The sequence below is a fragment of the Canis lupus genome, chromosome 25 (assembly GCF_048164855.1).
Source record: "Canis lupus baileyi chromosome 25, mCanLup2.hap1, whole genome shotgun sequence".
NCBI classification, from domain to species: domain Eukaryota; kingdom Metazoa; phylum Chordata; class Mammalia; order Carnivora; family Canidae; genus Canis; species Canis lupus.
In genome coordinates this window covers 44,494,654-44,519,291 of record NC_132862.1, presented here as the reverse complement: position 1 = coordinate 44,519,291, position 24,638 = coordinate 44,494,654, and the positions used below count along the sequence as shown (strand labels likewise).

General features: G+C 44.0%; 1 protein-coding gene and 1 pseudogene across 40 annotated transcripts in view; one reads left to right on the top strand and one right to left on the bottom strand.

The window, feature by feature from the left end:
• The window catches only part of CACNA1C (calcium voltage-gated channel subunit alpha1 C), a 746,185-nt gene that overhangs the window by 610,157 nt on the left and 111,390 nt on the right, over positions 1–24,638 (bottom strand). The window lies entirely within an intron of this gene.
• On the top strand, positions 1,657–12,989 carry LOC140616920 (mitogen-activated protein kinase 3 pseudogene; annotated as a pseudogene).

Below are 24,638 nucleotides of genomic sequence, written 5' to 3'. Positions count from 1 at the left end.
AACACTAAACTGTTGAGCCACTGGGGCTGCCTACTTCGAGGATTTTAAAACATTGACAAGCACTTGGCATGGCACAGCCATATATGAAATTCTCAGTGAATAGTTGGCATTAATCACTATTGCTTTCATTGTTGCTGTTGTGATTAAAGTGAGCTGAATCCCCGGGGGCCTGCAGCCGTGAAGGAGAGGTGTGGGGAGGCCCTGGCCTGAGAAGAGCTGTCAGGCTCAGCACCACGAAGGCCTCTGCAGGCACCCCAAGGTAGACCCCACCAAGCATGTCAGCGATTCACAACCCTCCACATTTCCACCGAAGCACATGCTGCCCCGCCCATCTCATTTCCTGATCAGCTCCCCTTGGGTCACGAAGACCATGGACCAAAGCTGGGCATGTGGGTCTCCCTCTCCTCCTCCGCTAAGGAGCCGTGTGACTCTGGACAAATTCCTGTCTCTGTGTTTCAGCTACCTCATCAGTAAAATGAAGGAGTTTACTAAATGGTCTCTAAGATCCTATATATTTTTTTGGCCCTCACTGATTCTAGAATTCACATGTGGATGGCAGAAGAGCTTATCATTTGGTACACGCTGACAAAAGAAATAGGCTTCCTCGAGGGGAGCTCAGTGCCCCACCCCACTCCTCAATTCCCTCCTTTAATACTAATAAATAATTGAATCTGAAAAGTACCTAATAGGGCAGCCACTTAACCAGGGCCAGCCCCCAGAGCCTCAACAGACACAGACCAGGATGACCATGTCTCCTTGAGAGCAGGATATGTAGTGTTTGCACTCCACAGCACCCGGCTTCTGAAATACATACTGACTAATTAAGCTGTTCTCCTGGTCCTTTCTGATGCACCCAAGTTTCAGAGCAGGATGCTGCTGGAACCATAGTCACCTGCTCATTAGCTCTCCCTGAATGTCTGACTTCGTTTGGCAGCCTTCCTAGATTTGGTGTTCCCAGTCTGTGAACGGATTGGAAGCATCTTTCTAAAGGCCAGAGGTACCAGGTGGAGAAGGTTATTGGGGCAAATGGGGCGTTTGCTGTTGTCTGCTCTATGCACTCAGTACTCTACGAAGTCCCTTTTAATATAAAACACGCATGGACTAAACATAGTCTTGCTACTGGGTGGTCCCCTGGCAGCCTGCAACTACAGACACTGTTTGCTAAGCATCATTGTTTGCCTTTTATAAAGAAAGGCAGTTTTCCTTATAAAACTATGGGCTTAGGACTCCCACTCAGGATGGCAAATGCCTGGTCCAACCTCCCACTTGAGCCAAGGAGTTATGGAATACTCCCCCCACCCACTCACTGACCCCAAATCATCAGTGATCGCACAACTGTGTAAAGGCATTGGTGATCGGGGAAGAGACAGGAGCTGCTGCCTGGAAAGCAACTTCCCCACATGAGCACACATTCACCCTCATACACATGTACTAATATGTATGTACAAACACGCGTGTGTCCCCAGTGTGTGACTCACAGGCACAGAGTACCACCACCTTCCTCTGTAGGCCCCTGGTCCTTGCCACCGCCTTCCTTATAGCCACTCCAAGTATGTGTGGGGGTTCTCCTCTGTTCAAACGTAGCCTTGAGAGCAGAGCCCCAGCTCCTCCCACTCCACAGCCCCCACAGCGCTGGCACAGGGTGAGTGGTCCAGAATGTCCGGGTGTGTGGACTCGCCTGGGGCAGACCCCGTGGGAGCCTCAGACATACGAGTCGCTCCCCTGACCTCCTCAGGTCGGGCTGCACATTTGCCCACACAGACACGCACCCACACGCGCCTCTCCAGCAGCATCTTCCCAGCCAGGGACCTTGCTTTTTCAGAGTCCATAACTAAATTTGGACTTGAAACGAAAGCAGCCAAGGCGAGACTGGCCCAAAGGTTAGCTCCAGGCAGCTTAGCTTTCCAAAGCACTTGGTTCACCTCTGCCAGAGCACACGGTTCCAAGCTGTCACCGTCTCCAGCAGCTCCTCCGGCTCCAGTAACTGGGGTGCCCCTCCCTCCCCCTCACCTGTGGCTCCCAGACTCCACTCACAAGGGCAACGGCTTCAGGTGGAAGGACAAGCCCAGGAGATACAAGTTGCTGAGGGACAAAGAAGATGAGTTTTGGAATGAAAGAGATCTCAGTTTGAATCTCAACCCTCCCCTGTTTAGCTGAGTGATCTTAGCTAAGTTAGCCCAACCTCTTCGAGCCTCGGGTTGCTTATCAGTAAAACAGGAGTAACTCCACAAGGATAAATGGGATGTATTAACATCAGTGCGTGCTCACCAGAGGTTAACTATTTCAAGCCAATGCGGTCTCTGGAGTTGGCAGTGCTAATAGGTGCTGTGAGACACAAGGAGTGACACTCCCCTTCCCCAGCCCCTGGAGGCTGCCAGTTCTCCAGCAACTTCTCCCAGGCCACCCCAGAGCACAGTTGGACTGAACTATCCCAAACAGAACAAACAACACCTAGAGATGGCTTGCCCTCAATGCCACATCCAGAGTTGGCAAGACTCTCTCACACTTCCCTGAATACAACAGCCCAGACTCGTCACCATGCAGATGGGGTTATACAACCTCCAAGCCTTTGGGAGACAGAGCTTCCATCTGGCTGGCAGCTTACAAATATTTGACCTTATCAGGCTTGAATTGGAATAGAAGGATAATTGAGGTTTCATATGAAATTACTGTGCAAGTTATGTACGACCCAATCAGGCTTGCAGGGCATGTAATGGTTTCATTTGTTTGTTCCGGGGATACTTGGTGTGCAGGCTGGAGGAAGGAGGCCAGCCCTGAAGTAGAGCCCCTGTGCCCTTCATTTCTGCGCTTCCCGTCCTCCCTTAATTGGCACTCCGCAGCCATCTTCACAAAGCCTCACAGAGCCGTCCTCTCCTGCCCCTTCAGGACAGCCTCAGGCTTTCCCTGGGCCATTGGGAGGAGACGAAAAGAGAACCGGGTGAGGTAGGGAAGCAGGCTCGTGGAGCCCCAGCATCTCCTCTCAGAGGTACAGACACTCAGGTCCCGAGGAAGCAAGCCGCATGCCCTGGGCTCCACATCCAGGTCAAGGTCAAGCTGAAACTTAAGGCCAAGCCTCCAGGTTCCTACATGCTTTTTGACTAACCCAGGTCAAGGCTGAAGCTGGCAGGTACCTGATGATAAAGTGGCCTATAACAATTCCTCCACCCACCGCTCTTTACATGGCAGAGGCCCAGTGTGGCAGGCAAGAATGCTCCCCCAAGATGTCCACATCCTCATCCTTGGAAATTGAATACGTTACCTTACATAGTAAAAGAAACATTGCAGGTGTGATGAAGCTGCTTGTGAGCTAGGGAGATTATCCAGGACTATCCAGGTAGGCCTGATATCACAAGAGTCCTATTAAAGGAGGCACGAGGAGAAAGGAGAAGATACTACCCAGCTGGCTCTGAAGATGGAGGAAGGAGCTTCCATCAGATGGAAAAGGCAAGGAAACAGATTCTTCCTCCAGAGCCCCCAGAAGGAATGCAGCACTTCAAGCCCACTTTAGACCTCTGACCTCCAGAACTGTGTTTTTTTAAGCCAGAGTTTGTGGTAACTTGTTACAACAGCAATAGGAAACTCATACCCTCAGAAATATATCTGTGTAAAATCATCCAAAGTTGAAAGCAGCAGGGAGAGGGTAGAGTTAAGCACTCTCGGTTATCTGGCCCATGGCCACGAGTAAGCTATACATCTGGCACTTCTCGAGGGCAAAGTCCTTGCTGCCCTCAGCCTGCCCAGCCCTCAGAAGCAGGCTGGGGCCAGATGTCTGGGGCAGGGGCAGGGGCAGGGAGTGGTACAAGTAGAACAGAAACAAAAATTTCTAGGAGTTGATTAAAGATTGTGTAAAGGACTTGCATAGACATTTCTCCAAAGAACATATACAAATGGCCAATAAATATTTGAAAAGATGTTCAATTAATAATCAAAGAAAGACAAATCAAAACCACAATGAGATATTCCCTCACATCCATTAGTATGGCTACTGTCAAAAGCAAAACAAAAACCCAGAAAATAGTAAGTGCTGGTTAGGATGTGGAGAAATCAGAATGCTTGTGCACTGTTGGTGATAATGTAAAACGGTGCAACTACTGTGAAAAACAGTATGCTGTTTCCTCAAGAAGTTAAAGATAGAATCACCGTATGATCCAGCAATTCCACTTCTGGATATATGCCCAAATTAATTGAAAGCAGGTCTGGAAGAAATATCTGTACACCCATGGTCATTGCAGAGTTAGTCACAAGAGCCAAGACATGGAAGCTACACAAATGTCCATTGAGAGATGAATGGATAAGCAAAATGGGATATATGGGAATATTATTCAGGGATGTATATAAAGGGAATATCATTCAGCCATAAAAAGGAAGGAAATCCTGTCACAGGCTGTAACAGGAAAGAACCTTGAGTACATTTTGCTGGATTTGAAATAAGCCAGTTAAAAAAGACAAAGGCCATATGATTCTAAGTTATAGACAGTACGTAAAATAGTCAAATTCATAAAACAAGGCAGAATGGTGGTTTCCAGGTGCTGAAGGAGGGAATCATTCAATGGGTATAGAGTTTCCTTTTTCAAGATGAAAAAGTTCTGGAGATCTATTTTCACAAAAATGTGGATACACTTAACACTATTGAATTGTTTACTTAAAAGTGATTAAGATGGTAAATTTTATGTTATGTGCTTTTTACCACAAAAAGCAAATTTTAAAATAATAAAAAGCATCTGTGTCACACTCACCAAATGAGCCCAGCTGGGGCCTGAAGGCCTCCTACAACTTAGCATGTATGACAATTCCCACTACTTGTGCCTTTATTTCCACACTTTGGTGTTTGTCTTTTCAAGAAGATCATGAGCTCACTGAGGTCTGGAGTCTCGTCTTATTACTCCAAGTATCTCATACAGCAACCAGCACTGTGCTTTACACACAACAGGTGCTCAAGGAACACCTGAGTTGAGTTTAATTTTTCAAGAATATGGCCTTAGCTCCTACAAATTCATCCTATTCTTCCAAAGTGGTGCTTATTCTACTGCCAGCCTCCATAGGGTCAGGGATGTCAGACCAAGTACCAAGGAGACAGGAAAGAATGCATCAGAGCTTCTGGAAGAGGCCCAGACTATAAGTAAAACAAGTACAGTTATTCTCTAAATGCTCGTATGACAGAATTTCTCTGCACCCTGCCCCAGCCTTCCTCCTGTGGCATTAAACAGGTAAATTGCTCAAGAACACAAAATCAGAGGTAAAAGCAGAATGGTTCACTGGGAACAGGGAACAGCTTCAATTTGGTTAGACTACGAAGTACAAAATCTCAGAGCCCCACAGACCATCCCAGAAGTCATAATACAGGTCTGGGGAGACCTCCTTTACCAATTTAGCATCTCTTTGATTGGTTTAAAAATATCAACAGAGTGCAAGCCTCACACAGTGGTATCCTCTGATACTCCTTCGATGCTGTGATTACATATAATAACCACTTCAACTAAATTCTATAAACAGAAACGTTCATTACTGTGCATGTTGATAGTCATCTCCTGACATAACTCAAGCCAGCATGAGAATAGTGGAAAGGTCCCTCTCCTCTTGTCTGTAAGCTAAAAGTCAGGCCTGGGGCCCTTAAAGTGTATTGGAGTACCTATTGAGGTAATAAGGGAGAAAACAAGACAGGAGTACCTTCCAGAAATTCTTGCTTAAAAGCACTACTTAGAGAGCATTTATTATATGGGCCAGGTCCTGTTCTTACAATTATACATATATTATTTAATCCTCTCAATATATCCATAGGTAAGCATATTGCTATGTCCAGTTTACAGATGAGAAGACTGAAGCACAGAGGAACTAACTAACTTGCACAAAGCCACCAGTTCAAACCACGCAGCCCGGCTGCAGAAGGTGTACTTTAACCACTGTGATCACAGCCTCCATGGTTAGGTCTTTGGCCTGAGGTGTTAACTTCCAGCGTCCTCTCCCTGCTCCCAAGCCCCCAACCCTGCAGAGGATACTACCTCAGGCCTCACTGGGAGAGGCATGCAAGTTTAAGGAGCTACTTCTAAGAAGTAGTATTTGCAAATAACCACACATGTCCCAAGGCAAGAACCAAAGAGCAAAGATGCAGAGAACTGGACCTAACACAACTATGATTCTATAGGATATTTTACTTACATATTCTAAAGCATGTAGAAACATGAACAACTTCTCACCCCCAAATTCCTGAAAATTCATTCCATCCCATTCCCACTTAATAGACCAACCAAAGAATGCCTGAGTCACACAAAAACAGACACATAGATCAATGGAACAGAATAGAGAACCCAGAAGTGGACCCTCAACTTTATGGTCAACTAATATTCGATAAAGGAGGAAAGACTATCCACTGGAGGAAAGACAGTCTCTTCAATAAATGGTGCTGGGAAAATTGGACATCCACATGCAGAAGAATGAAACTAGACCACTCTCTTGCACCATACACAAAGATAAACTCAAAATGGATGAAAGATCTAAATGTGAGACAAGATTCCATCAAAATCCTAGAGGAGAACACAGGCAACACCCTTTTTGAACTCGGCCACAGTAACTTCTTGCAAGATACATCCACGAAGGCAAAAGAAACAAAAGCAAAAATGAACTATTGGGACTTCATCCAGATAAGAAGCTTTTGCACAGCAAAGGATACAGTCAACAAAACTAAAAGACAACCTACAGAATGGGAGAAGATATTCGCAAATGACGTATCAGATAAAGGGCTAGTTTCCAAGATCTATAAAGAACTTCTTAAACTCAGCACCAAAGAAACAAACAATCCAATCATGAAATGGGCAAAAGACATGAAGAGAAATCTCACAGAGGAAGACATAGACATGGCCAACACGCACATGAGAAAATGCTCTGCATCACTTGCCATCAGGGAAATACAAATCAAAACCACAATGAGATACCACCTCACACCAGTGAGAATGGGGAACATTAACAAGGCAGGAAACCACAAATGTTGGAGAGGATGTAGAGAAAGGGGAACCCTCCTGCACTGTTAGTGGGAATGTGAACTGGTGCAGCCACTCTGGGAAACTGTGTGGAGGTTCCTCAAAGAGTTAAAAATAGACCTGCCCTATGACCCAGCAATTGCACTGTTGGGGATTTACCCCAAAGATTCAGAGGCAATGAAACACCGGGACACCTGCACCCCGATATTTGTAGGAGCAATGTCCACAATAGCCAAACTGTGGAAGGAGCCTCGGTGTCCGTCAAAAGATGAATGGATAAAGAAGATGTGGTCTATGTATACAATGGAATATTCCTCAGCCATTAGAAACGACAAATACCCACCATTTGCTTCAACGTGGATGGAACTGGAAGGTATTGTGCTGAGTGAAGTAAGTCAATCGGAGAAGGACAAACAGTGTATGTTCTCATTCATTTGGGGAATATAAATAATAGTGAAAGGGAATATAAGGGAAGGGAGGAGAAATGTGTGGGAAATATCAGAAAGGGAGACAGAACATAAAGACTCCTAACTCTGGGAGGCGAACTAGGGGTGGTGGAAGGGGAGGAGGGCGGGGGGTGGGGGTGAATGGGTGACGGGCACTGGGGGGGGCACTTGACAGGATGAGCACTGGGTGTTATTCTGTATGTTGGTAAATTGAACACCAATAAAAAATAAATTTATTAAAAAAAAAAAAAAGAATGCCTGAGTCAGTAACCTACAGCGTGAGTGGGTGATAAAATAAAGCAATGGAATTCAGGCATCTTGAAACCTTACAAGACAATAATACCTCTTCCACTTAGGAAATCATTGGGAAATATTACCCAGAGACAAATACTTTAACTATGAGCATGTCTCGAAAGATGTATGAGCCAAAAAAGCATCACACTCAGCTTATTTTCTCTAGATTTCCAGAATGAGAAATGATTTTGAGCTTGCTCATCCACCTCCTGCCACCCAGCAGTTCGCTTATGAGGCACCTGAGATGGGCTCTCCCACTCACAATGTTTACCAGGAAAGCATATGACTTACCCTCTCAGGAACCTATACCCTAGATTCCAAAATTCTGGAATTAATGAACTCTTTCTTTGTCTCTTACCTAAATATCTCACACTAAAATGTGAGATACTTTCTTTTTCAGAGTAACAAAAGAACATCTACTGTAGCATCATCACCTTTAAAACAATTTTTAAACCAACTTTTTACAAATATGTAAAGATTGGCTCTTCCCTTCAGGCTTATCTCCTTCAAGATATACAGCACTGATTCTCTTGGCTTTCCAAAGCTGTATTTTCCAATGTCTTGCTTATTTTATGGCTCTCATTGCAACTGTCTATATTCTCTAATTGTCTCTAAAAATAGAGTTGCAATCCATAACCAGTACTCATAGGAAGGACTTCAAAGCACTGGACGTTATTTAAAAGACTCTCTGCCCTTGGACCAAGGCAGGCTCTCATCCAAGGAACACACATGGTGATGGCAGGCAGGTACCAAGGATCAGATGGTCCAGTCTCAGACATAGAAGCCAGGCAAGGAGGGTTGCTAGGAAACTAGAGAGATGTGGCATCAAGTCTAGCCAAATCAGCAAGGAATGAGGAATTAGCCAACAACTGACCGGAAGGTTTGAGAAAATGGGAAGAAAAAGAGCAAACAACAAAAACCCAGACTGAGAGGTAGAAGATCCAAAGGCTTGGTGGCAAAGCCCTGGCCAAGAAGGGATGTGGAATATAAGAGAGCACCCAAGGTGAAAACCTAGGATCGCATGCAGTGGCAGAGAGTGGTAATGCTCACTAATACCTGTGTTCTCTTTTTTGTCCTGGGGCCACAGATAGCCCACAGTATACAGCCTCGCTGGTAGCTGGACATGGCCTTGTGACTAAGTTCTGGTCAATGAAATGTGAACAGAAGTGATTGGTGCTGTGTCCAGTCCTGGCCTGGGAGAACCTCCCACACATGAGCTCTCTTGTTTTCCCATCTGCAAACTATTCTCTTTCTTCATACATCAGCTGGATGGAGAGGTCTCTGGAGACCTAAAAGAGGGCAGAGCCTCAAGAAGAAAGGAACCTGGGTCACTGAATCACCCTTTGGAAAGCCACTTGACGAGGAATCCCGCATTGTGACAAAACTAAAAAATAAACTTTGTGTTGAGCCTGTGAGATCTGGGGGCTAGTTGTTACAAACAGCCTTTCCTTACTAATACAGGGTCAGAGAAACAAACATGCAACAAAGTAGTTAAAAAAAAAAAAAAAAAAGGAGTTTAACATGCCTAGAAGGATTTGAAATCAAACGATTTGAAACACCTATAAAAGAAAAAACAAATCGATGTCAAAGTACCTCTTTTACTTTTGTAATAGGATTACAAGGCCAGTGAATCAAAGGGACACTACAGACACAGATTCAGAATATTGCTGAATAGGGAAATTAATAGTCACATGGTCCAGAACAAAGTGGAAATGATTGGCAAGCCACCCAATAAACCCAGAATCCCTGTTGTGTAACATGCCCTGTGCTAAAAGCCATGGCTACAATGGTAAAGGGGGCACAGTCACTGCTCAAAGAGGACCCCGGGCAGGAGGGAGAGGGAGGAGCGCAGTTCCTCTACCAATGACGAGGTGTTTAATGGGTATGCCTGGAGTGTGACAGCAGCTCAGAAAAAGGATCCCTAACTCATTCTGGAGCTGTCAGGGAAAAAGTCCCAAAGGAGCCGATGTTTGACCCCAGCTCTAAAGGATAGAAGTCAGTTGACTAGAAAAGGTGAAAGGACAATCCTGCCAAGGGGAAGAACATGTGCAAAGTACAAAGGAGTAAACAGCATTTAGGAACCATCACTAGATAGTACGTCTAAAGTGTAGGGTTGGTAGAGGGGAACAGTAAGAGATCAGCTGGTAAGACAAATAAAGGCTAAACTACGAAGGACCAGCCATCATTCATGGTCAACAGAGAGCCAACAAAGTGCTTAAAGCAATATAATGACATAATCTGATTTGTGCTTTTGCTTTCTGGTGACAGAGCAGAGGATACACTAAAAGAAGTGAAACCAGGAATAGAGAATCTAGTCAGAAGGCTCTGATAATCACATAGGCAAGACAGATCAGAGTCTGGGAAGTGGATTATGAAATATTAAAGAAAAGAATCTCTAAGACCAGCTAACTGAACTAGCTGTGGAGTTAAAGGAAAACAGGCATTGAGAATGGCTCCCTGGTATCTCGCTTACCCAATGTGATGGTGCCATCACTGAAATAGTGATCACAGAAAGACAAAAAGGTTTTAGGGGGCATAGAGGTGATGAAAGGACTTTGAAAAACTCAAAACATTCTGGAGATGTCCAGTAGAAAATTTAAAATATGAACTCAAGACAGATATGTGCGCTGAAAAAGTAGATTTGAAAGTTATAACCACACCAATGATAGGTTCAATAATGGGCACAATTGACATTGCCTAAAGAAAGATAAGTGGAAAAAGCCAGAAACAGAATTGACGTCACCTGTGTGGATAATCCATTTAGGTGATCTGTAGTTAGCTGATACATAGGTGCATTAATGATTGATGCATTCATAGATGCATTGATTTTATGCACAGGTGTTTAGAGCATTGATTCGCAGATGCATTTAAACTTGGGTCTCTACTGATGTGACCCAGGGCTCTGTCTTTGGCTCCAGCTTTTTAAACACAGAATTAGGAACTTGGATGAAGACAAATTGTCAAATGTGCTGCTGACACAAATCTGGGTGGAATAGCTAGTAAGTTGGAAGGTTGAATCAGTATTCAAATGACCTCAATATGCTGCAACTATGGTCCAAACTGACAAGATGAAATATAATAGGCATGAATGTAAAGTACTGCACTTAGATGAAAAAAATGTCACTGCCTGAACATAAGGTAGGAGGAACCCTGGCTTATCAGCAATTTATATAACAAAGACCCTAGGGGCTTTAGTAGACTGCAACTCAATGTGAGTCAAAGGAACAGCAGAGCTGCCAAAAAGGGCAAGTAAAATCTTTACTTCCTTAATCTACATTCGCAGCCCAGAATCAAGGAAGCAGCAGCCTGAGCATTTAGCACAAATTCACCCACAGCTGAAGTCTGGGAAACAGACTCTAAGAGGGACAGCAGCAAACTGGAGGGTGACCAGAAGAGGATGAAGAGTGAAGACCAAAGCCACAGGGACCTGGGTAAAGAAAGTGGGGACAAGAGACCTGGAAAACAAGCTTTGAGGGGGCATGGTGGCTTGCTGCAAAACTCCAGAGGGCTGGAGTGGAGATGGCGGCGGCGGCTCAGGGGGGCGGGGGCGGGGAGCCCCGGGGAGCCGATGGGGTCGGCCCGGGGGTCTCGGGGGAGGTGGAGGTGGTGAAGGGGCAGCCGTTCGACGTGGGCCCGCGCTACACGGAGCTGCACTACATCGGCGAGGGCGCGTACGGCATGGTCAGCTCAGCTGACGACCACGTGCGCAAGGTTCGCGTGGCCATCAAGAAAATCAGCCCCTTTGAGCATCAGACCTACTGCCAGCGCACACTGAGGGAGATCCAGATCTTGCTGCGCTTCCGCCATGAGAACGTCATTGGCATTCGGGACATTCTGCGGGCGCCCACCCTGGACGCCATGAGGGATGTCTACATTGTGCAGGACCTGATGGAGACAGACCTATACAAGTTGCTCAAAAGCCAGCAGCTGAGCAACGACCATGTTTGCTACTTCCTCTACCAGATCCTGCGAGGCCTCAAGTATATCCACTCAGCCAATGTGCTCCACCGGGATTTAAAGCCCTCTAACCTGCTCATCAACACCACCTGCGACCTTAAGATCTGCGATTTTGGCCTGGCCCGGATTGCCGATCCTGAGCATGACCACACTGGCTTCCTGACAGAATATGTGGCCACGCGCTGGTACCGGGCTCCAGAAATCATGCTTAACTCTAAGGGCTACACCAAGTCCATCGACATCTGGTCTGTGGGCTGCATTCTGGCTGAGATGCTCTCCAACCAGCCCATCTTCCCTGGCAAGCACTACCTGGACCAGCTCAACCACATTCTAGGTATCCTAGGTTCTCCATCCCAGGAGGACTTGAACTGTATCATCAATATGAAGGCCCGAAACTACCTACAGTCTCTGCCCTCCAAGACCAAGGTGGCATGGGCCAAGCTTTTTCCCAAGTCAGACTCCAAAGCCCTTGACCTGCTAGACCGGATGTTGACCTTTAACCCCAACAAACGGATTACAGTGGAAGAAGCACTGGCTCATCCCTACTTGGAGCAGTACTACGACCCAACAGATGAGCCAGTGGCTGAGGAGCCTTTCACTTTCGACATGGAGCTGGATGATCTACCCAAGGAGCGTCTGAAGGAGCTCATCTTCCAGGAGACAGCCCGCTTCCAGCCTGGGGTGCTGGAAGCCCCCTAGTCTGGACAGACACCTCTGTTCCTTGGGGCCTGGCTCTGCCTCCTGCCTGCCCCTCCCCTACCGGACTGTTAGGAAATGGACACTGTGCCCCACCCAGACCCCTGGTGGCCCAGGTCGGGGCAGAGGGTGCACCTGGCCACCTTCCACGGCTTTGCTCTGGCCTCCTGCTCCAGGCAGGCCAAGTCTCCCTCTGCCCCGCCTCCCCTCCCAGGACCTGAGGGGCTTAGGTGGCCCCAAAGTAAATCGCCCTCTGCTGCTTGCCTTCATCTACCCCAGCTATCCCAGTCTCTGGTAGTTCTGGAATGGAGGGGCTCTGGCTGCCCGGGGACCGACTGAAGGGTGGTGGGGGGATGGGGGACACTGACCCATTAAAACCCCACCCCGTTTTCCCTGAAGGAATATTCCTAAGGCTCCAGGGCTAGTCCCCCTGAGGAGCAGGGCCCAGGCCTAAACCCCCTCCCTCAAAGCTGCCACATCTAACACCCCCTGCTGCCTCTGTGTGTGGGTGAACAGAAGTGGAGCTGGGGGCACGAGGACAGCCTGGTGCCCCTGCCCACCCCTGTGCCTGTATCTAATATATAAATATAGAGATGTGTATATGAAAAAAAATAAAAAAAAACTCCAGAGGGCTAAACAATATGAGGTAAGCACATTTGCCTTGTTCCAGATGAAGAAGTAAGATGAATGGGCAGAAGTTATAGGATAGCAGATTTCAACTTTATCCTATTTCAAAAGATAAAAGCTCTTCAAAACCAGAATGGCTGCTTTGTGAAGCTAGTGAGGCCCCCTTCCCTAGAATTATCAAAGCAGAAGGTATACCCCCTATTAGGAATGCTAAAGAGATTTCTGCATCAGGCAGGAATCTGGGTGGATCTGGGTCCCTAACCTTTTGAATTTCAAGAACCAGTAACATCTCTTTATAATTTGCCATGTGAGAAATTTTTTTCAAAAATCAACTACCATCTACTATCACCATCATTTCACAAAAATGAAGACATTTAACACCAAAGAACAGGGAAGAGATTTTATCAGCATAAAGGGCAATCCTTTATAGCAAGTAAACTTAACTTTCTGAAAAAACACACCTAATTTTTCTGACTTTGTAAGGGCCAGAAAAAAACATCAATCACAATTCCACTGTCTCATTCATTTATATTCCCAGCACATGGCATTTAGCAGGCACTCAATAAATACTTGCTCAATAATGACTGAATGAATGCATGCATTTAATATATAAAGCCCTGGGTTCCACAGAGTCCAAAAGCTTCTCTACCCTATCATGAACCTATATTTATTGACAGCTCTTGTCATTCCTGGCACTGAAACACACTACAGTGAGGGCCATTAACTTCCCACAATCCATTCTCCAAGCAATGAGAGTAACAATGCTTTATATTTGTATTGTGCTTTAAGATTTACCAAGCATTTTCTCAGGCTATCATCTCACTCAATTGTTTTTACAACACAGAGATTTGTACCCTGAATTTCCAGCCAGAGAAATTGATTGAGTTTGGCTTTCCCAAAGCCATCCAAGACGGTTGAGTCAGAATATGAACATAGCTCTCCAATTGCAAAGTGGATGCTGTTCCCACCTGCCTCAAGCTTCTCCCTAAGCAAGGTATAATAAACCTGGTCCTCTGGCCCTTTTGGGAAAATTGAAATGCTTTGGTTTAGCCACAAAACCACAGAACACAGGCTTCAACAACATAAGCTGCCCTGCTACTGCTGGGATCTATAGCCAGGCGTCCTTAGGGAAAAGCAGAGAGAGAGTTGAGGAGCACATAGCTTCCATCAGCAGCAAGCCAAGAGCCTTTATTTGCCTTCAAGACACCATCTGTGCACCAGGCCTTCTAACACTGGCATTTTACATACATACATACATACATACATAAACAAACAAACCTCAAAGATGATGACAGTGTGTAAGAAGCCAGTATGGGAACCTAAATTCAGAGTTCCCCTTCCATGCTGTATGCAAGCCAGTTCATGTGGGACTCCCCAATGAGTTGTTTTAGCCTGAAAGTAACCACCAATGCAGGAAACCAACAGTACGCTCCACAATTAAAACCACAGAAGATACAAAAAAACAACCACCACCAAAAGAAAGAAAAAAAAAAAGTTCACAGACTTCAGCAATTAATTTGGTATGTGTGTATGTGTGTGTATATGTGCGGATAGAGAGACAGGGGAAGAGAGGGAAAGATCTCATAGAGATTTGAGAACACACAGCGTTTTTATTCAAAATATAGGAAACTGAATGAAGACTCCTTGAATGTGGGATATCTCAGCACCTCTCCTCCAGTGTGTGACTAGAACATAGTAGAGTGTAGCTTAGCAACCCTAGGTGCTAGTTTTCTCACTGGTAATTCCTTGGGTAAAGAAATCCGAGCTCTATGACCCACAGTCCAGAATGCAGTGGAGCATCTCAGTAGGGCAGGGTCAAGGTACTGAAGCAGCAGTAATGGGCATCCTGAACAGATAATAAAGGCAGGGGTTTATGGGAGGGAGGAAAGAAGGTACGTGCTCTAAATGCCGTGATCATTACTGCATTCCCTAGCAACATGGGGCTGGCAATGTTGTCAGAATACCACATAAAAACTTGTGAAATCAGAAAACAGACATCCAGGAGACTGCTCACCTGTGTGACACACAGTAAAAACACAGCCAGGGCATTGGGTCTGAGTAGGGCATGTCACACGGGAGATCAAAGAATGTATGAGAGGGGGACAAATGGGGCATCAGTTTACCGGAAGTGCAGAGCCAATGTCTGACTGGTCCAGATAGTCATTTACCCAGAGGAGTAAACAGTGAGGAGCAGAGCCCTATCGAAAAGCAGGGACTGTGAGGTTAGACAGAGTGGAGTTTAAACAATGATTTTATCACCTTTCTAATATCATGGTGGAGGCAAACTGTTGGTTGACTGCATTTTGACCTCAGCTGGGTTTGGCTCACCCACACTTATTGAACACATACTACCGCTGGACATTATACTGAGCAATGGGAGTACAAAGGTAAATATATCCTCTTTTCTTACCTCCCCAAATGGCAACATTATCTTTTCGATACGGTCAGTGTAAGACTAGATGAAATAATATAAATAACAGTTTTTGGCACACAGTAAAAATTTACTATCCATTAGTCGTTATTCTGGTGTTAATTGTGAGTATCCAAAGGTCAGTGTCTGAATATTTCTCTTTTTTGTTCTGAATAGGGAAATATTTTAAATAACAGTTCATTATTTCTCTGAAAAATAGCAAGACCTTAAATGCATTAAATTCTGATCTTTGCACCCACCCCATCTATCACTTATTAGAACCTTATTATTGTTTAATGTTTAAAACCACCTTATTTTCGAATCATCCTAAATCTTAGTCTTCTTTCAAAAAAAGAAGCAGCAGCAGAAGGAAACAATGCTTCTTTACTAAACATGTGGCTTGGTAGTTCTTTCTGCAGAGATCACTTTAGAGGTGCATGTCGTCAGTCTCTGTCTGTATGAACGATGCCTTTCCATCCGAAGTCTTGACTGAAAATCTAGCTTTGCACAGAACTCTAGCTTGAGAGTCACTGAGCACTCTGAAGATATTATTTCATTGTCTCTCAGCCTCTGTTGTAGCTTGATGAGGACTGCTGTTTGTAGATAATTTGTCTTTTCTCCTTGCTTGCTTTGAAGATTTTCTCATTTTCTTTGACCTTCCAGCAGTTTTCTCTATTGAGTGTCTAGATGTAGATGTATTTTTAATTACCCTACTCAATACTCAGCATGCTACAATGTAAAAATCAATATTTCTCTTAAATTTTGGAATTTCTTGGCATTTTCTTCTAAAACAATGTCTTCTCACCTTTCTTTCCATTGTCTCCTAGAACACCATCGAAGTATATATTGAACCTTTCATCCTGTCCTCCAGTTCTTTCATTGCTCTTCCATGGATTCAGTACTTTCTCAGTGCTGAAGCCTGGGCAGTGTCCCATCGCAGATTTTACTTTCTGCTAGGCCTGACCTGATGTCACATCCATTCATTAAAGACCTTTATTTAAGTATACTGAGCCCTGTTTTCAAAACTTCTCTTTTTTCATAGAGCACTATTCTTTTCTTAGACTTTCTATTTCTTCTTTGATCTCTTTGTTTAAACAAATGTATTTCATCATCTCCTGGAATCATCCTGTTACTTTCATTCTTGGAACACTAACTTTGCTGCTTATTGAGTCTGGCTGGCTCTAACTCATGGACGTTTCTTTTGTTACGAGGTTCATGTCTCCTATTGTGAGTTCCTCTTCAGGTGGGATTATTTATTTTACAAAAGTGTTAGGGGTCCTGAGATGTAGAAGTGTGCTTCCAAGTTGTTTGTATTTATTGTTGAAGGGCTCTCATGGGTATCAATTATCCTAGATCTAGGATTTGTTTGTTTGTTTTTTATTGTGGCAAAAGACACACACATAACATTTACCATCGTAAGCATTTTTAGGTGAATGGTATGGTGGTTAACGACATGCACTGCTGTTCAGCAGATCTCTAGAACTTTCTCATCTTGTAGAACCAAAGTTCCATACCCAATGAACAACAATTCCTCTCAGCCCCTGGACACCACCATTCTGCTTTCTTTCTGTTTCTGAGAGTTTGATTAATTTCACTTAGCATAATGTCCTTAAGGTTCATCCATGTTGTGATATATGGCAGGATTTTCTACTTTTTTAAGGCCATCATAACAAATCACATCAGCCCAGGAGGCTAAGACACATATTTACTCACAGTTCCGGAAGCTGAAGTCCAAGATCAAGGTGTTAGCCTGATTGGCTTCTGGTGAAAGCTCACTTCCCCTCTTCCTGGCTTATAGATGAACACCTTCTCACTGTGTCCTCATGTGGCAGAAAGAGAGAACAAGCTCTCTACTGTCTTTTCTCATAAGGGCACTAATTCTCTCATGGGGGCTCCACTCTCCTGACCTCATCTAAACCAAACTGTCTCCCAAAGGGCCCATCTCCACTTACTTGAGGGCTTCAATATATGAATTTGGGTGGAGGACACAATTTAGTACATAGCAGTATGTATATACTATATTTTCTTAATCCATTCATCTAACAAAGTCCAAAGTCCAAGATATCATTTTTTATAACTTTTTTTATCCTAAAGTTCCTATAATGGGCAAGGAGCATAAATGCAGACCCCCTACATATGAGTGGTATAGGCAGACAGTCCCTCTTTCTCACAGGTGGTACAGTAAGCCCCAGGATAGATGGTAAGCCTCCTTGCTATTTACTCCAGGACAGTAAACAGAAGTTTGCTCATCTCTCTTAAAAAGCTCTTGAAGGTTCTGGGTTCTATCCAAGGGCTCCATTCCAGCCCCCTGAAACCTTGCATGCCTGACCCAGACCCTCATCTTCTACTCCCACAGCCTATACTCTTATCCAGATCCAAACTTCTGTGGGTCACCATGCCTTAGCTATTTTGAACCTATTCTTTCTTTTGTAGAGTTAAAATATGTGTATCTATGACACAGGACTGTTTTCGGACTTAAGTCACACAATTCACATGAAGCTCCTATATAAGGCTTGGCATACACCAGATATTCAATGAATCATTGCTACTTTTATTTCCAAACCCCAATTCAGCCCAGTCCAGCCAAAATCACTCCTCTTCCTCTTAAAAATGTCATAAAAACTTAAAAGCTATAACATTATCTACCTTGGACTGCCCACACAATACCTCCCCTTTCTTATGAAAAAGACAGGAGAAGAAAACATGAAATACAAGACATGTTAACAATCAGCTACAAAGTCTGAACCCCAATATCATTTCTGTATATGAGATAGCTCCAATATAAAACACTTGCTAATGTATGGATTCAAACAAAATGCATGGAACTCTCACCAACCTAACACACACACACACACACACACACACACACACACAGTTATTAGTTTTATCTAAATCAAATTGATCATAAAGATAAACATCTTAAATGTCCATTCATCCCTCAAGCAGGAAACATGTTCATATTGTATTAAACACTGGTCAGCCTGTTGCTAAACATTGAATTCCAGCTAGTTCACAACACAATAGTTTATCCTAGCTTAGAATCTGTTCCAGATCATGATAGTCTGTCTTGCCTTAGTCAGTACTTCTGTCCCTTTTGTTGGATTCCATGAGTGGTTGGTCCATGATTTCCCTTGCAGTGGAAAGTACCATAAAGCAAAACCCCAGGTCCTTCCAACGTGGTAGCTGCATGTTCTGAGAGCGGGAGGTTTCCTGGGCCCTTCTCATAGGCAGCCCACATAAGAAGTCCCATTATATAAAGCAAGAGCTCATTTTAACTGAGTCATCTTACAGAAATCAACAACAGTCCCAATACCAGCATGTTTGACTTCAGAATAAATGGGAATCAAACTTGAAAGAAAAGAAAAGCCAGGGGCAAATAATTTCATGACTGCAAAATATATAGTGCTAAAGAGGTAAACTCTTGCTCTTTCCTACCCCTTGGAAAACTGCTCTAATAAATGAAAATATATTGGAAAGAGAGAAGAGGAGAGGAGAAGAGAAAGGACGTGAGGGGATGGGATGGAAGGGAAGGGAAAGAAGAGGGAGGGAGGGAAAGAAGGAGGGAGAAAATAAGTGTGGTTTACCCCCAAAAGCAGCAGACTCCATGCAAACCATGTGTGCATATTCCTTTATTGCCTGTGTCCTCTTGGAATGTATTCAAAGCAAAGACATTAAGCATGTGTAATATCCAGAAGTGAAAACAGCCCCTCTTGACATAGCTCTGCAGGTTTCTGCCCTAAATGAGATAGTGAATCAGAAGGTTACACCTGCGGCTGGGTTGGGAAGAGAAATAAAAGCGTTCCACAATGTGTGAGCGTGTTGGGCAAAGACTGAGTCTAAGACAAGCCTGTGCAATGAGATTTTTTCCAGTCAGGAAAGGCAGAGCCAGGCTACGCTTGTTTCACCGCAGTGCAGACAGTGACAATTCCAAACTGATAAAGAGAGACCCTAAAATAGGCCCTCTATATCAGGCTGCCCTGCATCCCTGGGAAAGAGCCATTGTGTCAACTGGATGTCAACCCAAGCATTTTCTTACTGACCCACCTCCCTGACTTTCATCTCTAAACATGCAGATAAACAAATACGACAGTCTCTAGAGATTATTTCTAAATATACCAACCCCTGTTCCATACCCAAATGGATTCCCTGCCTTAGTGCTCCACAGGCAGAGGCAGACTCTCCAGCCTGAGCCCTGGCACACCCGCTCCTAGGAGAAACCTGGCACTCAGGGCACAAACCGAGATTCTTGCACCTTGGTTCTTGCTACCCTAAATCTGAGGTTTGGACAAGGCCATTATGCTGACACCACTTCTGAGACAAGGCACATTCTTAACTCAAATTTTCCTCCTGCTAGGGGAAGTCTGAGGAGACCCACAGGCTTGTTCTGCCAGCATATAGGCTGCTATGTAAGCTACCAAGAAAAAGCTTAAGGGCCCAGCAATAAACTCTCCAAATGAGAAAAGAAACAAGATAATCATGGCAGGACTTTTTAAGAACCAGGGCTCAGAAAAGAGGTGAGCCAGATTCAAATTCTAGCTCCACCCCTTACCAGCTGTGCAACCGTAGGCAAATTACTTATGCTCTTTGAACTTCAGTTTTCTTTGCTGTGAAACTGGGATAACAGGAGTTCCTACCTCATAAATGGGAAGTGAGGATTAACTGAGATTGTGATGCACGCAGCAAAGTGCCACTGGAAGCCATGAGCAAGGGCGGAGGGAGTCGGCCTGCACCCACTGAGTGCAAACACTCCAGGAGGAAGGTTCTGATAAACAATAGCTTATTATTCTTCAGAAGGGCCTCCTTGCAATCATCAAAGTCCCTGGTTGCAGAAACAATCCAAACGGAGGCCTGGGCTAGGGAAAGTGGGGGTGAGAAGATGTTGGCTGTCATGACGCTAAACTGTTTATAACTGAAGGAATGCATTAAGACACTCACGCTCAGAGAGCTGATTTATGTTAAGTAAATGGCCCCACATCTTTTGGATGTCTCCACTTGAGCTCTCTCTGCTGCCTGGCCATTTAAATGCATGGCTTGATCCGGGTTCCCATTTGGGTGTTGGCAGGTTGAAAGGCACTTCCAAAGCCAACAAGCTCTAAAAAGCCAAATAAGGCCACACTCAGACCACTCTAGGTGGACCACAGGGAGGCCCCCCGAGGATGCCAGAAGATGGTGAGGGGTGACTCAGACAGCATCAGCTGACAACTACACAGTACAAATGATTGTGGGTTATTTTCACTTCCAAACAAAATTTTCCATCCTATAAACCCCAAAGTATTTTACCAAAGCAGTGGGATCTAGTTCATCAGCCTGCTGCTACTGACAGGACAACCTCTTCAAGCAGGGAATAGATACTATTTTGAGCCACTGCCCTAGCACACAGCCTCCTGGCCCTGAAAGAGTGTATCAACAATAATCAACTGGGTAGAAATCTTCTGGAGACCCCGGAGGGAGGGGAGGTGTCACAGAAATTTTATGGTACAAACAGAGGGAGCAAGAGATCAAGGCTCAACTGCTCGTGACCACCTTTGGCAAGCCAGATAATCTCTGATCTATGCACTAAAAACAAATCTGTCACAGGGATCAAGTGAGAATAAAATAAGATACTATGCCTGAGATGCTTTGAAAAATATTTAGTGTAAAAAAAAAATATTTAGAAAGACAGTATAATAAAACTATAAAGTACTATCTAGTGACTCCTCCAGGAAAGTTAAATCAGAAATTAGAAGCTCTCACATTTAATTCACCTTTCAAATTTTGTCTATGATTTACCAACCTACCTGATTAAAAAATGTAACACAGAGTTTATAAAAATGGGAAAGTTTCTTCTTTTTTTTATTTGTTATGCCAAACACATATTTCAGCTGATTCTTTTGTCATCATTGAACTGGCTATTTGTTTGACAGAAGTGACTGAATCAGCTGGCTATTAAAATACAACCTATGCATCTGTCCATCTCTACCAGGAATAGTCTAAATAGTAGGTGTGCTACATGCCTTACCTGCATTCTTAAGGCTGTGGCAGACAACACTTATCGACTGCTACACTCTCTCCCCCCAACCTGGGTAACAGACTCCCCTTCAACACAAGGAAGTTCAGACAGCCACAAACAGTCCTGAATGGGCACAAAACCTGAAACCTATTTGTCGTCTTAGCTACATCTTTTACCAGGCTCGGTAAAATCATCTACAGAATGATTTTCATCTTCCTAATTCCTCCTGAACTTAATTTGCTAATGTCTAAAAAGAGACAAGATCTTTCATTTCACAATTAGACAAAAGGCTGGACAGGCTAATACTTCAGAAAGGATATAAAAAGTTGATTTAAATTTATAGAAAAATATAAACAGTGGATTCCAGCATCCCTCTGAGCAGGTCCTCGTGGCCCTGTTCCTTCTGGAGCAGCTCCTAAGTGCATCACTGAAGAAACCATCCTCCTCCCACCCTCTGGATGAGGCTAGCCTCAGGGGACATCAGAGCTCACCCAAGACACACCCACGACCACCAGGATGCACAAGGACAGTGCTGCACGACTCTGTCAGGTATCTGAGCCCTTTTTTCTATGAGCATGTTTTGACAGAGGGAAGAAAAGGCAAAAGCTAAGAGCCCAGGATCCCTTAAAGTGATGTGAAGAAGTTCCGCAGCAAGGGAAAGAGCACAGAAAGGGGAGATGACAACCAGAGATAAACCTCCATGACACAGAGATAGCAACTAAACCCCATAAAAATCATCTTTCATACTATGTTTGACCCCTTTATACCAGAAGTTGCTCAACTCCTGGACTAGGCTTTTGCTTTGTTTTGTTTTAATTTATCCCTAATGGGATTATGGTATCAGTGCGTACACTGTAAAAAATCTGAGCAAGACTTCCAGAGTCTAGAGGATTTACTCACTTACCAAAAAAGATGGTTATAACAATGGACCACGTTGCCACCTCTGAGAAATTCTAATGCATTTCAGCCAGTGGCTCCCTTGTCAGCTCCAAGAGGGCAGATGCCCATCTGTTTTATTTCTCAATATGTCGAGCACTGTGTCTATCCAGTATCTGCTAGACATTTCATACATGGCTGTCAAAATTGGTTACACTTGTTTATGCCCTCTGCCAAGTGGCTATTACAGTGCCAAACTCAGAGCAAGCTCTCACTTAACGTTAATTGGCTGATTGATGATTGATGATTGATAGTCTGACCTGTCTTTGATTCCCTAAGTAAAGAAAGCAGAATGAGTTAGCTTGATATATCTGGTATGTACCTAATATACCTAACAGATACCTAATGTACCAAATATGTATTTTAATGTGTGCCTAATATATACCGCTTATACTTTATGATATTAAAAAGGAGAAATAATGGGCTGACATCCAGAAAGTTTAAAATACTCTACCTGAAAAAGTCCCAAAGGATAGGCCAGAAATCATTAGGTGCCATAAATATTAAAGGAGGCAAACTATTAAATTTCATCATGTCACATTGGTTTCTGACAGTTTCGCTTATAAATACAGTTTTACTAAAGGACCAGCTCAGGGAGAATGATTTAACAAACCAGGCAGAGGTATATTTATAATAATCTCTCCCTCGTAAATGGGTCAAAACTTTCCAAGCATGTCTACATCCATGATTTCATTTGCCCTCACATCTTTGTGACGGAAGTAGAATTATTATTAGTGGTCTATAAAACATGGATGCAAATTCTCAGTTCTGGTAATAAGGCAGGCTGAGCTTAACCTGAATGCGCTGTTTCTACAATGCAGAGATATAGTGAGCAATGTTGGCTGACACTAAGCAAGGGGATTCCTTGGTCCCAGGAAGGAAGAAAGAACTTAAAGCTGAGTAACAAGCCTAGGCACTTACAGCTCAGATGGCCCTGGAGGATGTGGGCCAGAGCTGGGGCTTTAACATTACATGGCAGGAGACACAGCTAGGGGACCCCACAAAGCCAAGAGTGGAAACCAAGGCCTTGACCAATAGCCAAGAACCTGGAAAAACTGTTCCCCAGTAAAAAAAGACCCAGTCTAAAATCTCTGCCCCTTTCCCAAGGAAGAGATAAGGAGATGACGACTGACACTTTTCCTGTTGCCTCAAGAATCCTCCAAGAGAACTGGAGCAGTTATGTAGACAGGGTAAGGAGAAAGGGCGACAATGGGAAGCAGCCTGCAACTCCAAATTTTGATTAAATACAATAGCCTTTACTGGGCTGAGTTGATGACAGTATAAGATGACTGGATTCAAGCTACTCTCTGGGAGATACCATACCACCCACATCAGGGAACTGTGTGATATAAAGAACCCCACAGGGACCATCAAAGAACCCACAGAAATGCCGCCCTAAGAAAGAGGCAGTGTTGAGATGACTATCATAGCAGAGAACATAATGGCCAGCCAATGTCAGGCAAGAAACAGTACAAAGAAGAGAGATTCTAGCCCTCCATCCCCTAAGTCCCTCTCCTCTGCCCTAATCCTAGCAACTCAGAAGTAGGGGAGAAGTGGAAGAACTAGAAGAAGAAGGAAAAAATTAGGTCATGCCACTCGTCTCCATACAAATCTGAAAGCCATGGGTAGGGCCTGAAGTAGTCTATGGACTTTAATAGTTGCAACATGAGTCTTAATTATTGAAATAAGACTATTCTAATAACTGAATGTGAGTGGAAAGCAAAGAGAGACCTTAGAGAATGTGAAAGAACAGGGAAGGGAGACCCAACTGAGAGAGTCTGAATGCAGCAATGGCAGAAAAATTAAAATGTTTCCTGTTTGTATGAGTCAGTTCATTACACATACATATTCCACTTATCTCTGACTGAGATTCTGGGTCTGACCATTTTTTTCTCACGATAATTAAAGCAACAGTATGCTGTGGACACTTCAAGTCAAGAAGCAAATATCAAAAATGTTTCTGGACCACTGAAACCATCAAGATTACCTACTGGAGGCAAATGCAAAATGGCACTATTGCAACACCTCCATAACTCAGAGTGCTTAGAACCTTATAGGAAAAAAAATCACAAAGAAGACAGACTCACACTCAAAATGTATATGCCATGAAAGGAAATGATCCACCACCAGTGAAAGTCAGTGGATAAAAGAAACGGGATAACCATTCCCTAAGGGCTGAAATAAATAAAACAATTTTAAATAGACTATAAACATTTCATATTTATAAACTATATATAATATTTATAGTATTCACATATTTTTAAATTACTAACAATCTAAACTATGGAATAGAAACCAAAGGGGGAAAA